Source organism: Cetorhinus maximus, chromosome 3, assembly GCF_964194155.1.
Source record: "Cetorhinus maximus chromosome 3, sCetMax3.hap1.1, whole genome shotgun sequence".
Taxonomy (NCBI): Eukaryota; Metazoa; Chordata; class Chondrichthyes; order Lamniformes; family Cetorhinidae; genus Cetorhinus; species Cetorhinus maximus.
The window spans coordinates 85680324-85699354 of record NC_135881.1 but is presented as its reverse complement, the minus strand read 5'-3'; the positions used below and the strand labels follow the sequence as shown (position 1 = coordinate 85699354).

Here is a 19031-nt window from a genome sequence, read left to right as displayed (position 1 = left end):
GAGATAGTACACAGGAGATTCACAAGAATGATTCCCAGGATGAAGAACTGTAGCTACGAGGATAGATTGGAAAGGTTGGGACTTTTTTCCTTGGAGAAAAGAGTAGAGACTTGATAGAGGTATTCAAGATCCTGAGGGGTATGGACAGGGTAAATAGTGAGAAACTGTTCCTACTCAAGGGCGCATCAAGAATTAGAGGGCACAGATTCAAAATAATTGGCAACAGGAGTAAAAGTGAGGTGAGGAAAAATGCTTTCACCCAGGGACTGATTGGAGTCTGGAACCAACTTCCTGAGAGGGTGGTAGAGGCAGATTTGATTAAGATATTCAAAAGGGAATTGGATTACTTTTTGAAAAGAAAGAATGTGCAAGTTTACAGGGATAAGGCAGGGAAGTAGGTGGAAGGCTCTTTCAAAGAGCCAGTGCAGATTTGTTGGGCCGAAAGGCCTCCTTCTGCACTGTAAAGATTCTGTGATTCAATTATAATCACTAGGGAAAAAGGTAGAGAAAATTATTAGGACTAAAAGCCTACAAGTCCCAAGGTCCTGATGGGCTTCATCCTAGGGTCTTGGTTGCTGAGATAGTAGATGCATTGGTTTTACTTTTCCAAAACTCCCTAGATTCTGCAACGGTCCCATCAGATTGGGAAACAGCGAATGTAACTTGTCTATTCAAGAAAGGAGGGAGTCAAAAAGCAACAAGCAACAGGTCAGTTCGTTTAACATGTCATAGGAAAAATGCTGGAATCTATTATTAAGGAGGTTACTGCAGGCCACTTCAAAAATCTCAATGCAATCAGGCAGAGTGAACATGATTTTATGAAAGGGAAATCATGTTTGATTAATTGACTGGAGTTCTTTGAGGAAATAGTCAGCAATGTAGATAAGGGGGAGCCTGTGGATTTGCTGTACTTAATTTTCCAGAAGGCCTTTAACAAAGTGCCACATCAAAGATTACAAAGATGCAAAATAAAGCTCATAGTGTAGACAGTAACATATTAGCATGGGAAGTAAATTAGTTAGCTAACAGGAAGCTGAGAGTAGGAATAAATTGGTCTTTTTCAGGTTGGCAAGATGTGACAAGTGGAGTGCCACAGGGATCAGTGCTCAACTATTTACAATTTATACCAGTGACTTGGATGAAGGGACCGAATGTATGGTTGATAAATTCGATGGTACAAAGATAGGTAGGAGACTAAGTTGTGAAGGGGACATAAGGAGTCTACAATGGGACATAGTTAGGTTAAAGTGAGAGGTCTAAAATTTGGCAGATGGAATATAATGTTGGAAAATGTGAACTTGTCCACTTTGGCAGGAAGCATAGAAAAACAGCATATTATTTAAGTGGAGAGAGATTGCAGAACTCAAAGGTATAGAAGGATCTGGGTGTCCTGGTAAATACATCACAAAAAAAATAGTATGCAGATACAGCAAATGATTCAAAAGGTAAATGGAATGTTGTCATTTATTGCAAGGGGAATGAGATATAAAAGCAGGAATGATTTGCTACAGTTGTACAGGGCATTGGCAGTACGGTTTTGGTCTCCTTATTTACAAAAGGATATAAATAAGGTAGAAGCAGTTTACAGAAGGTTCATTTGACTGATACATGGGCTGTGGGGGTTTTCTTATGAAGAAAGGTTGGGCCTGTATCCACTGGGATTCAGAAGAACGAGAGATGATCTGATAACATCCAAGATCTGAGGGGACTAACAGGGTAGATGATGAAAGGATGTTTCTCCTTGTGGAAGAGACAAGAAGTAGGGGACACAGCTTAAAAATAAGGTGTCCCCCATTTAAGATGGAGATGAGAAGAATTGTTTTCTATCAGGGGGTCATGAAACTTTGGAACTCTCTTCCCCAGACAGCAATGAAGGCAGGTTCAATAAATATTTTTAAGACAGAGGTAGATGAATTCTTGACTAACAAGAGTCAAAGGTTATCCGGGTTAGGTAGAATATGGATTTGAGGTCACAATCAGATCAGCCATGATCTTATTGAATGGTGGAGCAGGCTCTAGAGGCCGAATGGCCTACTCCTATCTCGTACGTTTGTTTGTACCATCAAAATCAGTTCTAAATTAATCTAGCATCAATTGCACAAAGATCAGCAAATTTGCTTCTCTAGTCTACAAGTCCATCATCCAGTTGAGGCCCCAACACAGATTGTTGCAGTCACATCTTGCTTTTTTTAAAAAATACTTTTATGAGATGTGGGCATCACTGGTTAGCATTCACTGCCCAACCAAATTGCCAATGAGGTGGTTGTGGTGAGCCAGCTTCTTGAACCACTGTAATCCATGTGGTGTAGGTACACCCACAATGCTGTTAGGGAATTCTGGGATTTTGATACAGTGAAGGGACGGCGATATAGTTGCAAGTCAGGATGGTGTGGGGCTTGGAGGGGAACTTGCAGTTGATAGTGTTCCCATGTTCCCATGCATCTGCTGCCCTTGTTCTTCTAGGTGGTAGAGGTCCCAGGTTTGAAAAGTGCTGGTGAAGGAGCCTTGGTGAGTTCCTGCAATGCATCATGTATATGGTACACACTGCTGCCACTGTGCGTCGGCGGTGGAGAGTGTGAAAATTGGTGGTGGTGGATGGGGTCCCAATCAAGCGGACTGCTTTGTCCTGGATAGTGTGGAGCTTCTTGAGTGTTGTTGGAGCTGCACTCATCCAGGCAAGTGGAGAGTATTCCATCACACTCCTGACTTGTGCATTGTGGATGGTTGATAGGCTTTGTGGAGTCAGGTAAGTTACTCGTTGCAGAATTCCCAGAGTGTGTACTCATGGGTGAGTACACACCCATTATTCGCCTTCTGCTACTCAACCAATTTCCTAATCAGCTCAATAATTTGCCTTCAATTCCATGGGGTCCAACTTTAGTGAACTGTCCGTTATAAAGGATTTCATCAAATGCCTTCTGGAAGTCTATATAAATAACATCCATAGACATTCCACTATCCATTACTTTGACGATTCAATCAGTAGGTCAGACCTAACTGACTCTTCACAAGTTCCTTCTAGCTGTCACTGATAAGCTGAAAAATAGAAAGGTGGATTTTGCTTCCAAATGGTAAAAGACTGGGAAATGTTGGTATTTGAGGAAACCAAATGGTATGTTAGCCTCTATTACAAACAGGTCAGACAGCGAGAACGAAACAGTCATGATCTTAAGACCACATGGAGTACTGTGTACAATGCTGGAAGGACATACTAGCCTTAGAGGGAGTGCAAAGGTTACTGGGACGAAGGAATTGCAGTATGAGGAGAGGTTGTGTAGACTAGGCATATATGCCATAGAGTTTAAAAGAATGAGTGCTGATCTCATTGACACAAAATTCTTTAGGGGCTTGACAGGGTAGATGCTAGGAGGATGTCTCTACCTGACACTAGGGGTCACAGTCTAAGAATAAAAGGGTTAGCCATTTATAACAGAGAAGAGGAAAAATTTCTTCAAAGAACAGCAGATGTTTGAAATTTTCTACCCAAAAGGGAGGTGGATGCTCAGGTCATTGAGTATTTTCATGCCTGTACCCAAATATCTATCAATTTCAAAAGGGTATGGGGATAGTGCAGGAAGATGGAATTGAGGTCGATCAGCCATGATCGTATTGTACAGCAAAGCGCGCTCACAAATGGCTAAATGGCCTACTATTTACCTCCCCATGGTCCAAGCTTAGTATCAGGTAGACTGCAAGGGATGTCAGCTGGAGACAAAACAATGTTTCACCAAACCAACCCACCCTCCCTATTTACAATGTACATACAAAAATTAGTACCTATAAAAGTTACATGTTACTATTTTCATTATTAAAAGAATTAAAACTATTGCTTTGAGCTTCACTGTTAAACCAGCAATATTTTTTCTAATACTGCTTGGTACCATAATTCTACATTGGTTCTGTATAATGAACCCATTACTAATCTTCATGCCATGAAGATTCATTGAAGACAAGTGAAATCACGATAACAGCAGCACAATAGCTACTGTTGGACCAAAGTTCAAACTCCATTCTAAATTATACTTCCTTTGGAAGGTGAGTTTTGACAACTGATTAATTAGCCCAAGATAGTCTATAAAACAGAGTGAATGATTGCACTTATGTGATGACATTGAGAAAGAAAAACTGATGTACTATTCCTAAGCATAGGTGCCAAAGAACGTCATTGATCAGAACGATAAGCATGCCCACGTTCAGGGCTATTCTAATTTTCCAATATTTTGTGGTGAGGTTAGGGTTTTTCAAAAATAGAAAGATGGACAGAACATCAGGAATCAAAAACCAACACTACAAGAAAGATATGGTACATTTAAATTAAGCTGCAATTTATTAAGCATTAACCAGCAGTCTCAAGAAACATGGTCAAGAATTTGAAATGCCAACTAATCTACATTTTTAGAATCAGCCATTTCATCAGCTAATCAACTGCTCATGCTAGGGTTTGATGTCTATCAAAAAATTACAACCCTGCCAGTATGACAGCAAAGTGACTAATATGAAATGATAAAACGGTGACAGACGACACTCTCAATGCCGGTGTACAGAACTATGAAACATCATCTTAAAAGTGTGTTGTTCATTTTGTTTTTATCAAAAAGTTTGGGTAATTGCTGGATTGTCACATTTACATTACATTAAACTAAGACAGAACTATTCTCCACAAAACTGCTGATTCAGCTGTACTTTTGAACCAGCAGACATCAAGAAACAAATTAAGAAATACTTTCCAGGCCTTTAAAAATTCCCAAAAGTTCAGCAAGGCTTTACAAAGCTATTTCTATATTCAAGTTTTGTTTGTTTTAAAAAGGTAAATAATTCTTGGTAAGATTAGTAAATATGCACTTTTTAAACAAGCAGCCATGTGAAACGGTTTGGCTTCACTACCTTGAATCAATAGTACCACAATCTTATCTCCCATTGCCAATCTTAACTTTACCTATACCCACCCCCAAAACAAACTAAGTACAATCAATCAAGGGAAAGTAGAGCTGACCGCCTGAAACGTCGTTTCATATAGTCAGACTTCTTTTCAACTAAAATTTAATACTGCATCAGTTTTCTGTTTAAGCCCACATTCAGAAAGTTTGAATTTCAACGATACTGAAGATATTCAAGCTTCACAGTTCAGTGTTTAAATTTTCATTTACACCTATCCATTCCAGTCTTTTGCAGCTAATAGTTTGACTTACAGTTTGACTTTAAATATCAATACCAAATGCAGTTTTCCACCCAAGTGGAAGTGACGTTAACATTTTTAGGAAAAAAGTTGCTTCTTCATTTGCTGTAAAACGCTGTTACATTCTACGCAATAATGCACAACTCTTAACCACACACACGATGAGTAAAGGTGCCAGACTTTCCAAGTAATAGCTTAGATGTCACCAATGAAAACGCATATATTTAGCACCTTATTAACCCCATCATCGTTTCCTTTTTAAAGCCCTCGTTATTCCAGGGCCCACAGTTTGTAAACTATGTTTAAAGGGATACCTGTGGTATTTCAGATTCACGAGGCCCTGCTCAAGTTCTAATTAACGAAGTATCTAAAGTCGGGAGAATGCGTTATCGCAAAAACAGGTTGCGAAAAAAGTTTTGACGACATGGCACAATTCGCAGTAATTAAGCCTCCTTCACCAGCGTAACTTTTTTGGTTCCTTTTCATCTACTAGATTCACCAGTAGAAGGGTGCAATGGAATGTAACAGCGAAATTTAAGTCAAAAGCTTACTTTTTAAAAAAAAAAGTTGTTTTTGTCTGTGCGTTCTGTACTTGTTTAAACGAAGTTGAACTCAGGTTTCCAGCTCCACTGGGTACCGACTATACCCCACTGCGTACGTGCACTGACCGCAGCGCCTTCAACTCAAATGCATATGATGCGGGCTTTAAAACACTGCCAGGCACCCTTCACCACTACTTTACACACTGCACGCCGGACATTCCACAATGCAAAAGCACTTTCCAACTGCTCCTCTCCTCCCAGGCACACACAAGAAAACTCACACACACAAGAGCAGATTATTCACAAGGTAAGGTGGGGGAGCAAAAAGTAAAAGCTGGAGCAAAACGAGAACTCACTTCAGTCCTGGTTCCTAGTCCTGCCAAGACGATTTGATTTTTGTCCCGACCCTGACTAACTGATTGACTCTAACCACCCCTCTCTCCCCCTCCCTCTAGCTCACCACTCTCACTCGGTAACTCCTCCTCACTGCGCGCGTAAGCGCGCGCTACGGCCACTTTAAAAAAAATGGCGACGCCTCGCCCGCGTGCGCGCGCACAATCCCAACTTTTGTTCCCCCCCAACCAAGAAAAAGTAACTGCAGCTGCGCGTGAGCACACGCGGCTGAACTAACCGACCCCGCCCGCGCCAACTCAAACCTCCTCCTTCCCTTCCCGGAGAAAGAAGAAGTACTGCCGGTGCGCGAGCGGCCCGCGGCCGTTAGCAACACACGGGTGGAGTGGAGTGGAGGAGAGGAGTCGATCCGTAGCTACAAACGGAATAAAGTGTATCTGAATTTCCTCACCGAACTCCCGACCGCATCAAAAATCTCCTTGTACAAATGGTGAAGGAACCTGGTAACTGGATTAATATTCACCACCCCCCATACACACACACACAACGCGTGGGAAATTGCAGTTAATCTGAGTCGCGCACACGCCTAGGAGCGACCGAAAGGGACAGGGTTAAAACTCTGAAGCTTTCCTTCGTGCCTTGCAAAATGCTACTGGTGATGGTGCAATTTCGGGAGAACACATAAAATGTGTCCAAGACGTCAGCATCGCCTACCTCCTAGAATACTTGCGGCCGGCCGTAGGTGTAATGTAAAATGTCCTGCGTGCCCAGATCTGAATCGTGTACGTATATGGTTACAGTCGCTGAGCTCCACGTCTTGGTGCTTCCCCGTGCTACTCCACTTTGATAGATGTCTGGCTTTTCAAAGGTTACACTTTATTATTTTTCCGCGCTTTGCTTTTTTTCCCTGCAAATTTCCGGTTGAGTTGTGCACGCACATGGCAACACTGCAGGCATCCTTTTGATAAGGAGTTCTCTCCTAGAACAACCAGACATATTTATTACGGGACAGCAATCGGCAGCCAAAAGGGACGGCAGCACTCAGGTTTATCCTGCCTTTAGAGGTCTTCCTGTGCAGCTCTGACGGAAAGTTTCCACTCGGATCCAAAAGTTTAAACTGAGCCATAATTGCTCATATCTGGAAGAGCCTGGTTATAATCCTCCACTTTACGGCTTCTTCCCCTCGGATTCCCACTTTCTTAAAACCCCAGAATTAATTTTCACGGAGGTTATTTATCTTTGATACGCTAGCTCTTTACAGTCGCCTTGCAGACTCGCCCAGCTAGCAGATTGAACAGTTCTCCAGCAGTCGATGAATTGCTTACTACCAGCTGTGGTCTGCTCCTCTGACGTCCATAGTTGATCCAGAAAGACGCTTATTAGCTGTTCTAATCTCAAAAGCAGATGTGTTTACGTCCCGTCAAGATTTAAGAAAAAGATAGGCCAAGCGAAGCCTTTCATAAAAAAAATACAGAGTAAACTAAACTGTACATACTGTTTTTGTAAAGTCACACTATAGAAGCAGTGTTCATTTTGAAGGATATGTCGATCTCGCTTCACGGTGAAGGTCAGTAGTAATATCCCGATCAATGTGTGATCAAGACAGGGATAGCGGCTTTGAGCAACTCAAAATTGACTAAAAGGTAAATTAGACGTCACTGTTTACCTTTTAGATTTTGAGAGGAATACTTTGTGCGGAAATGTTTTTAAATTATGGAAATATGGTTGGTAGTTTATATAGTGTAATATCCAACTATTAGATTATAATTGTCAGACTTGGGTGTAAAACTGCTGATTTTACTGTGTTCTCAATTTATCTCAAGCAATAGTTGCCCTCACCACTGCTTGATTTGGAAAGAAAAAATCGCTACTCAGTAATAGCTCCTGGAAAGTGTACATGTGAGAATATCAGATGAGAATAGAACCAGGTTCATGTGTGTTGCCGTCCACAATGGAATAATCTGCACACACCCGCTGTGTAGGCTCACGCGATTTAAAAACTACTTTGCAAGAGAGCTGCTGGTGGTCTCCTTCAGGAGAGGGCAGAAGTTTTTTTTAAATTAGTAATCAGTTTTATTTTCAGAACCAAATTTAAATTAAAAAATAACTGATGTTTAGGATGTTCCTGATAAAGTTAGAAATTTCTGTTTCAAAGACCTAATATACTCCTTTACTCACAAATGTCTGGTTCATGAAAGGAGGACTGGTTGACAGCAACCAAAATAATAAAGGTTCATGTTTGAAAAGTTATTACTCAATAAATTATTTCAAATCTTTTTATAGACAGGGAAATGAAACTGTATCATGAAAGTAACCCCATTTACTCTTTAACCTCTATTTCCTAATATTCTGCATAAAGCAAATAGGAATTGTATTCAGAGAAAGTCTGATGTAAGAAAAATAATTCAGTAGCACACAAGCAGAAGTTCTTAGGGTTAGTTAAATGGGCCAAATATCTTCACTGTGTTCCCCAGTAATACTGAGGTTTTAAGCCTTTCTAGCTCATGAAAGTAAACACGAACCTCAACAAATGAATTCTAAAGTTTCCCCGAAGAAGATCACTTTTCAGTTGTTTAAGGCTGTGGTAAAGTGCTGAATACCCTCTTACTGAAAAGGTTGTTGATCAAAGCCATTGTAACAAATATGCAAAATTAGTGACAATGCATATGACAATAATAAATATTTTGCTAACACCACATGATTATTTTGTTTTACATTTTCTTTCATTTCAGACTCATTTCGTTTGGCTGCCATATGCTTTTATTCTCTGTTTTGATTCAGTTACTTAAATGTACTTTTCTTTTTTTAAATGAAAAACCCTAAATTCAAATAACTGGAAAAAGAACATTTTGCTAATTCTTTGCCAGAAGTTAATGATGTATACAGTACGAAATAAAATATAATTCATTTAATATTGATCATTTTTGGCCAGTTGTTTCAGTTGAACAATTATGGTTCCACTCTGCTGAAACTGAGATAGTTAATCAATAAGTAACAATAGTCTCTGATTGTTTTGCTAACTATTACTTCTTGGACTTCTATGTGAATTGTTTTAATGAACATGAAAATCTGAGCTTTGACTAACATACCTCCCTTATTTGAAGTAAATGCATGTGTCCTGTTGGTGTATGGAAGTGAACATAGGATGCAACTTAAGCTGTAGGGGCAACTATTTCTCCAAGCACAATATGGCCCTCCCTTTTGCACCCAAAGGTCGAATGTATTAAGAAACACAGAAGTGTATGGACAAACAATTCATACAGGTGAACTGAAGCCTTTAGCAGCGCCACAGAAAAACAAGACTTAAACTACTGGATTCTTCCATTGAATATTGTATGTTGAATTACAATTCAGATACTACTTCTTCTTCTTGAGTTCTCCAGCTAAAGGCAGGTCCAACCCACAGCACCACAATCTCCACCACAGGTTGGGCAAGAAGGCAGGTCCCAAATCCACCCCAAATGGAATGGGAATCATACCCTGTGCTGTTGGCACCAATCTGACCTACACTGGCTGTCCAGCCAATCAAGTCAACCCCAAGGAGTCCGAGTTGCTGTGGTAACACACACTTTTACATTGCATGTTGCAGAAAGATACTTCTACCTTGTCATAAAAAGTGTTTGCAATCAAGAAGTCACTACTTCTATGCATACATCACTCCTGTTTATCTTGCATCTTACCCTGATCCAATCAAAGGCGATTGGGGCCTGGAAAACAATGGTTCAGAAAGCTGAAAGAAAGGAAATCACATGCCATATTTAATAATAAATGGAAACCTGTTGGTACTTCATAATACCCAAAAAATCCAGGTCTCTTGTCAGATGTAATCGCCTCAGATAATTAATTCTAGCTGAGAAGGGAATTCACCCAGCCATAATCAATCAAGCCGAAACCATCCTGCTGGAATACACTGGATATGGCCATATTTGAGTAACTGGACAGTTGATGAGAGAGGGGATCGTGTGACAAGCCAACTAATTCTCTTGTGTTTAAAGAAACTGTTTTCTCCAGGCCAGAGACAGAAGCAGAAAATATGCCAAAGTGGCAAGGCCCCTGTGTGAGCCTCTCTCTCTCTCCACCTATTGGAACCCTGTCTGCTTTTTGACTATCTACATGTCACATGTAGATATTTTAAAAGAAAATCAACCCAACATTTGCTTTCTCCAGAAGTGCAGATAAATCATCCGCCTACATCTTTAAAATGTCATGACGCTAAAACTAGAAAGACCACCGAACTCCACCCAAGTCTAAATACAATAAATATAACCCTGTTTTTAAAAATTCAGCACCCTTTTCTCATGCACTATAAATTGTTCTTCCCTTTGAAATTTGGTATTCTTGTGTCTGTCCTGATGAGTGCAAGATGAAAAGCTTTCTCAGCGTGTCTCTTTTCCCAGTAACACATAATTGAATTTTTTAGGCAGTAACACAGAGTAGACAATGGTTATGCAGTACATGTAATTTACCTGGATTTTTAAAAGTCCTGCAATAACATGGCCCACAATAAACTAATGAATAAGTTCAGAGAATGTGAAGTCAGGGAACAAGTGGTAGAATGGATTGCTAGCTGGCTTCATGACATAAAACAGAGAGTGGGAATAAAGAGTAGTTATTCAGAGTGACAGAAAGTGGGAAGTGGTGTTCCACAAGGATAATTGCTGGAACCACTGCTGTTCACAAGTTACATTAATGAAATTTGGACTTTGAAATCAAAGTCACGGGTTCTAAATTTGTGGATGATACCAAATTGGACGATTAGTCAATACTGAGGAGGACTGCAATAAATTACAGGAACACATTAATAAACTTGCATAGTTGCCAAATAAGGTTCATGAGATGAATGTGAGACGGTGTATTTTGGTAGGAAGAATAGGGAGGTCACTTATTACTTGGAAGGTGCAGATCTAGGTGGGGTGGAGGAACAAAGGGATTTTGGAGTAGAAATACATCAATCACTAAAAGTTGCACCACAGATTAGCAAGGCTATTAAAAAAGAAAACCAAGAACAGGGTTTTATTTCTAGAGGGTTTGTATTGAAAAGTAAGGAATTTATGCTGAACCTGCATTGAACCTTGGTTAGACCACACTTAGAGTACTACATGCAGGTCTGGTTGCCATACATTAAAAGAAAGATAGAGAGGCACTGGAGAGGGTACAGAGAAGATTTCCAAGGATGATACCAGAATTATGTGTGTATATATATCAGGAAAGGATTGACAGGCTGAGTCTTCCTCTTGAAAAAAAGAAGTCTAAGGAGTGACTGATAGAATTCTTTAAAATTATGAAAGGTTTTGATAGAATGGATACAGAGAGAATGATCCCTCTTGTGGGGAAGAGGATTACTAGAGGCCATCAACATAAGATAGTCAGCAAGAAATCAAATAGGGAATTCAGAAGAAACTTATTTACCCAAAGAGTGGAACTTGCTACCACAGGGAGTGATTAAAGCAAATAGTATAGATGCATTTAAGGGGAAACTAGATAGATTATCAGGGAGAAGGGAGCAAATGGTTATGATAGTAGATTTAGATGAGAAAAGATGGGAGGAGGCTCAAGTAGAGCATAATCACCACTGGTTGGGCTGAATTACCTTTTCTATGCCATATATCCAATGTAAGGGAAATCAGCTATCTTACCTGGTCTGCAGGGGCAGGCGAATTTGCTTGTGCCAAACGTGGAATAAATCAGGTCAGATTCTCATTTAAACTTGATTGGCTGATCATATTTTTCTTACAGATTTCACGTCTCTAAGCTGTGTAGCAGACATCAAGGGGATGGCAGTGTACTGGTAATGTTATTGAACTAGTAATCCACAGGCTCAAGATAATGCTCTGGGGACATGAGTTCAGATCTCAGCATGGTAGCTGGTAGAATTTAAAATATTGAATTAATTAATAAATCTGGAATTAAAAGCTAGTCTGAGTAATAGCGAAACCATCAGATTATTGCAAAAACCCATCTGGTGCACTCATGTCCTTTAGGGGAAGGAAATTTGCCATAATTACCCGGTTTGGTCCAAGCCCACAGCAATGTGATTAACTCTTAACTATCCTATGAAATAGCCTAGCAAGTCATGTAACAATCCGCTACAAGAAACAATAGATTACGGACCATGATGGGAGGAGTGCGCAGTTAATTCTAGCCCCAGTTCTCCATAGGTCTTAACACTAATTTAAATGTTCAATTCACCCACAAAACTGGCCAATTGTTACCTTTTGATACCGTTGTTTCTAGAATAAAAAGAGTCTAACCAGGCTTCTTTCAGTAAACACAAAAAATGATTTAATATAAACAAACTACTTTTTAAAAACAAGTTAATAAGCTGGCATATATACAAATTATAATTCATAAACGTAATGATTTTTCCCTTTTTTAAAAAAAAACAGATATTTGAACCCCCACACACACGCACACACACAAACACAAGCAGGACAAAACAAACACAGTCCCCTGCAGAGGCTGGAGTATGGGAATGTTTCTGTTAAAAGGATAAAATTTGAAGAGATCTCAATGCTGTTGATCAAGCAGAATTCTGGTCATAATAGATATGTAAGTTCTTTCAGACATATTTGTTGGTGAAACTGTCCTTGATGACTCTTACGTATCACAGCTTTGCGAACTCTCAAAAAAACAGATGAGTTATCCTGATGAGACGTTTCTGAGGAAAGTTGAACACAAAGGTGGGGCAGAGAGAGGGAAAGAGAGAGTCCTTTCCTTGCAGCTTGCTTCTAAGGCACCCCACACTCACGCTCCCTGAGAGTTTTTATAAAGATTAAGATGTTCAAAGAATACTCCTAGGCCAAGCGTTTTTAACCAATCAGCAAGAGTCTTTATCCCGGCAACAGCAGTTCTTTGGTAACTTAGGTATACAAAGTATCTCTTCCCTCTCCAGGCGTTACCTGCCGGACATCTATCTTGACCCATAGTTTATTGAAGAATGGCATAATCACAGCCCGAGTTAATATTGCAAACTTTTAAAAATAACTCAGGAGGAAGAAGGTCCAAAATTCAATATCCTTCAATTTTTCAGAAATGGGTTCCTCACATGCCTCAACCCATTTTCAAATGCATTTCATTACAAAACATATTAGAAAAAACATACAACATATATATAAAATTTTTAAACATGCACTCACCCTTTCTCTCACTCCGTATACAGAATCTCTGTATAGGTTCTGATCTTTTGATTTCTAATTATACTAACAAAAATTACATTCTGGTTAACACATCAGCAATTACATTATCTTTTCCAACAATATGGACAACCTTCTAGTTATAAAGCTGTGGCAGCAAACTCCACCGAAACAGTCTGGCATTCTGAATCTTAAATGTTTCTATAAAGTCCAGGATCAATCCCAGGGTTTTCTATGGTAGAATATCTTTTTGATGCCGATTTAACTTGTTAGAAAAGTATCCCACTGGCTTTTCTATGCTGGGTTCATCTTCTTGTAATAAGACCTGCATTCATCCCCATGTCACTGGCATCGATTGCCACCTTGAAGGGTTTAGTGAAGTTAAGGGCAGCCAACACCGGTTTATGAGTTAAAATTGCCTTCAAACTCTCACTGTCTCCTTCATCCTCCATTCTCCTTACTACCTGACATGTTTGCTCCTTCCTATCCTCCTCCCTACAATGGTATGGTTTTAACATGTTGATTTGACATAGCCGATTCATTTTCCTGCGATCTGGGGTGTCTATCAAATAATTTACTAAACCTCTTAACTATCTTGTATGGACCACTGAACCGTGCTTGCAGAGGATCCTCCTCTAAAGGCAATAACACTAACAGTTCATCCCCTGGTTGAAATGTTCAGGTCTCAGGTTTTTTATATGCCCATTCCTTCATCTTCGTTTGAGAAACTTTAAGATGTTCTTGAGCCTCTTTGCAGGCTCCCATGAGCCATTCCTGGAACATGGACACAATCTATTATATAGGATTCATCCCTCTGTCCTAAAAACATTTCTTTGATTAATTTCAGAACACCTCTTATCTCATGCCCATATATTATTTCAAAAGGACTAAAACCAGTGAATCTCGGGTGGCAAATAAAAGAAAGTCCAGTCCTTTGTCCCGGTCATGGGGATATTCATGACAATATGCTTTAATCATTGTTTTGAGAGTTTGATGGTACCGCTCTAAAGCTCCCTGAATCTGTGGATGGTTCGCCATGGACTTTAACTGTTTTATACCCAAACTACTCATTGGACAGAATTTGACGTCCCGCAGGCAGGTGCGTGTCCAACCCAATCAGGCGTAAAAGTGCGCAAGATGATGTCGAGCAAGTGTCCCAATGGCATCGCGCACTCGTGTGATATTTCACTCGGTGGCCGCACGCAAAAGTTGGAAGCACACCCGCCAACAATTAAGAGGGCAATTAAGCCCATAAACAGCACAATTGTCTCCAATTTTTCGTGGCCCATCCAACCTTACGGTTGGCAGATGGGCAAATCGGCCAGACGGCCTTTACATTTGTCATCAAACTTCACCGAAGTCCAAGGTGAGATTTCCATTATGAAATAAAATAAAAATAAATACGTGTGGACAGCATTTTTATGAGGTATATTTTCAGGTGCTTGATTGTGATGCATGGATTTTTTTTGTAGCTTTTTAAACCTTGATTTAATTATTTGAAGGTCTGCAGCTCTCTGAGGCAGCTGTCTGCCTTCAGGGAGCCCTCTCGCAGTGCTCGCCAGCACCCACGGTGACATCATTGCCTGCCCTCTTCCCGCCCCATCCCGGCAGCGCTGAGCTTTTCAGTGCGTGTTTCACGCTAGCTGGCTGTTAATTGGCCAACCAGTGTGAAATTGCGGTCAGGGGCCGATCGCGGTCGGCGGTCTGTTTCCCGACCACTCCCAGGCCCGCTGATCGCACACGCCTGCCAAAAGTAAAATTCAGGCCATTATGTTTTGAACAACTTTAGACATAAAATTGGAACCTTGACCTAACCGGATCTCCATAATCCATATCTAGTAAAAAATTAGGTTAACTACTCTAACACAACCTTAGCTATAATCGCTCTCAAATGGATGGCCTCTGGAAATTGAGTTGTCATATACATAATAGTAAGGATATACTGGTGTCCCGCTTTCGTTTTCATTAATGGTCCCACACAGTCTACTAACACTCTACTAAATGGTTCTGATATGGGAATTAAAGATGCCAGTTTGATTGCATGTTGTGGTTGTCCCACTATCTGGCATGTATGGCATGTTTTACAAAACTACGCCACAATCTTGTGAAGACCTGGCCAGTAAAAAGGTTGACTTATACATGTTTGGGTCTTTCGGATCCCTACATGTCCTGCCATAGGAATATCATGAGCTATCCTTAATATTACCTGATGATATTTGGGCAGTTCCGCTACCTGATGAACCACCGTCCACTCCTCGTCCGCAGATCTGTGAGGAGGTCTCTACTTCCTTATCAGAATCCCACTTTTAATATAGTAGCATTCCAAATACCCTTTTGTTTCAGTTTTGGTTTGAGCTGATAGTGCCACTTTAGTTAACTCTGGATCGGCTTGCTGAGCCTCAATCAGAGACAACTTACTGAACATTTCCTTCGGAATGTCCAAATCCACAAAAAAAGTTTCAGATAGCCAAATATCTGTTATAGTGCCAATTTTACCTCTGATGATAGAACTTGTTTAGCCATTGTTCGGGTCACTTCACAAGAAGGAAAAATTCCTGGAACTGTTTCCTGAAACTGCTCTGTCTCCTTGACTTCACTTGGTCTTTCCGTAACTACTGAAGAAGCTACTACTTTCGCTCTGGCTAAATCATTTCCGAGGAGTAAGTCAACTCTGTCTACAGGCAAACTATGAACAACTCCTACTGTTACCATTCTAGGCATTAGGTGACACTCCGGGTGCATCTGATACAAAGGTATGGATATTTACTCCCTGCCAACACCATTCACTAAAACCTTGGCATTTAGTGAACTCTCTGGTGGAAGAGTCAGGCGTTTCCCCAATAAAAGAGTTTGGGTTTCCCGTATCCTTAAATATAACTATAGGCTTACCTACTTCACTTGACATTGAGGAGTTACTTTTCCTTTTGACAAGAACTCCCTATAGTTTTCAGGTATCTTGTTCACCTCACCCGCACTCACAGCAATGTTCACCCTCCGAATCACAGCTGCAGTTAACATTACAACTTGATCAGTTGTATTTTCAGTCGGGGCTTTTTTTTCCTGCATCACCCTTACCTACCCCAATAAGTCTCATGGACTTCCCATGCAACTTCCAGCAATTTTCCCGAATATGCCCTACCTTGCTACAATGAAAATACTGAGGGCTTCAGACGTTACTCTCACCCTCAGAACTGTCCTTTCTGGTTTGAGGAAGAGATTTCAGCACATTCCCAGTTGTCCCTTCTCTTCCCTGGCTACTTGATTTTCTTTCACCTTCTCACTTTCTATCCTTCTCAGGTTTGTGGGAATGATGGAAAAAGGGCTTTGATTTATCGTAATCATCAGCCATCTCCACTGCCTGTCTAGCTGTTGAAACCTTTTGGTTCTCTACATGAGTTCTGACTACTGGAGGGAGTGCATTTTTAAATTCCTTCAGGGAAATTATTTCCCTCATATGTGGCCTCTATCTTTAGTGCCTGTATATCGCGATTAAAGCTAGTTTGCTTTAACCTCTCAAATTTAGTGTAGGTCTTTCCAGGCTATTTCCTTATGTTTCAAACTTTTGTCTGTCTACCTCAGGGACCAATTCATATGCCCTTTTTACTGCATCATAATGCACTGACACCTCTTCTGAAAGTGATGCATAAAGCTCATGAGCACTAACCTACTTTTCAGGATCAATGTCCAGTTTCCTTTTGGCCACCTCATTTGCTTAGCTACCTTCTCAAATGAAATGATGAATATTTTTATATCCCTTTCCTCAAACTTTGAAAGGGCACGTACAAATTTAAACATCTCCCCACTGGACTCTGGGTTGGGATAAGTTCTTCCATCTGCAAAACGTTCCCCAACATCTGGTGCCTCTGTTCTAAATTTCAGCCTTTTAAGCTGGTATCCCCTTTCTCGTTCCTTCCCTCTTGCCTGAAATTCCAGTTGGAGCTGCTTAAATGCTCTTTCTCTTTCTGCTCTTTCCTGGTCAAGTTTAAGGGCAGAATTTTCCCGTTGGCATGAATAAAATGACGCACGGTAACATCGGGCAAGCATCCCAACCTCACCATGCGCCATCGCAATATTTCATTGGGCAGGCGTGCGATGATATCCGCTGCGCGCCCGCCATTAATTAACGGGCCACTGAAGGCCCTTGACTCACCAATCGACGCCAATTTTTTGGTACCCATGCAATCTTCGGGTTGGCACACGGGCACAATGGGCAGGCAGGTAGGATATATTTGTATAAACCTCATCCATGGGCGGGATAAGAGGCCTCACTGGGGCCTCGAGTGCGCTCTCTCAAGTATTGATTTTTCAAAGTTTTTGAAACTTGCCTGTGTGATCTGCAATACTTCAAAACGCATACCAGCTGCTTTGTCTGGACTCTTAACCTTCAGGTCGGCACTCTGCAGTGAGGAAACTTTTTTGGGCCTGCAGGTTTCCAGAAGCCTTCCCATAGCCTGGGAATGGGAGCTGAACTCTCCACTGGAGGCACGTCCTCTGAGGAGGAAGGTAGGGCTAGAAGGGGGAGGAGGCCAAGAGTACACATTCAGCCTCCAGGGAAGTCACCTTTTGGAGGACAGGCGCAGGCACAAGGGGCGCAGGGCCAAGAGGTAGACCAAGGCGGAAGGGGCCACAGAAGACGCCACTATCCTGCTGCCAGGGGATACAGGCGGCGAAGCAGCTACCTCAATATGTCTGAGGTACAGTGCCGAAGGAGGCTCCATCTCTCAAGGGAGACAGTCGACTATATCTGTCAGATGATTGGGCCTGAGATCTCCGCTGACTGTGTGGGTGGACACCCCATGCCAGTGGATCTAAAGGTCACAGCTGCCCTCAACTTCTATGCCTCTGGCTCCTTCCAGGGGTCGGTGGGTGATCTTTGAGATGTCTCCCAATCAGTTGTCCACACTTGTGTCAAGCAGGTTACAGACGCTCTGTTTAGGTGTGCATTGACTTTCATCCACTTCCGTTGGAACCAGGCAAGCCAGACACAGCGAGCCAACGACTTTGCGGCGATTGCTGGCTTCCCCCATGTCCAGGGTGCTATAGACTGCACACATGTGGCCATCAAGGCGCCAGCAGGTGAGCCCGGTGCCTTCACCAACAGGAAGGGCTACCACTCCATGAACGTGCAGATAGTGTGTGATCACAGGATGCTGATTTTACAAGTCTGTGCAAGGTACCCAGGCAGTTCCCACGACACCTACATCCTCAGACCCTCCCAGGTGCCAGGGCTCTTCAGTGCTCCAGCCTGGCTTGATGGATGGCTGCTGGGTGACAAGGGCTATCCCCTCAGAAGGTGGCTCATGATGCCTCTCCGCCATCCAAGAACAGAAGCTGAGCAGTGGCACAATAGGAGCCACACCTCCACAAGGGCTGTGGTGGAGAGAACCATCAGTCTTCTCAAGATGCGCTTCTGATGCCTGGACCGCTTGGGGGGCGCACTCCAGTATCCCACAGATCGTGTGTCGCTGATAGTGGTTTCATGCTGCGCCCTCCACAATCTTGCACTGGAAAGGGGAGACGCAGTGGACGATGAAGATGTCAACGCAGTGGCTGCGGCTGCACACGATGAGTCCAGCAGTGAGTCCGAGGATGAGCACGCACAGGGAAATGCTGAGGGGGTAGACACTGACCCAGGCATACTGCAGGGAGGCAGGGACACTTAGGAGGCTTTAATCCAACATACCTTCAGCTAGCACACTACAGATGGACCTCCAGGACAAGCCTGGGCTGGAGGCTCTATACTCGATACCGAAGTGCCAAATCTTCCAGGTTAGGAACAGTAACTGAGGGCCTCTCATGGATAGCCTCCACTCTCTCCATGGAGGATGC

General features: G+C 41.8%; 1 protein-coding gene and 1 long non-coding RNA gene across 4 annotated transcripts in view; one reads left to right on the top strand and one right to left on the bottom strand.

Annotated features, from left to right (window-relative positions):
* Window positions 1–7639, bottom strand: part of grb10b (growth factor receptor-bound protein 10b) — a 277285-nt gene extending 269646 nt beyond the window's left edge. Inside the window, exon 1 of one of the 3 annotated variants that reach the window (XM_078538624.1) lies at window positions 6784–7639. The gene's annotated coding sequence lies outside the window, so the exon portion shown is untranslated. Of the gene's footprint in view, window positions 1–6074; window positions 6204–6783 lie in introns of those variants that run through there. The other 2 variants (XM_078538623.1, XM_078538625.1) reach the window with 2 other exon arrangements.
* Window positions 7534–19031, top strand: part of LOC144678758 (uncharacterized) — a 41901-nt gene continuing 30403 nt past the window's right edge. The window contains exons 1-2 of the long non-coding RNA XR_013576175.1: window positions 7534–7636; window positions 11806–11857. This is a non-coding gene — a long non-coding RNA (uncharacterized LOC144678758). The remainder of the gene's footprint in view (window positions 7637–11805; window positions 11858–19031) is intronic.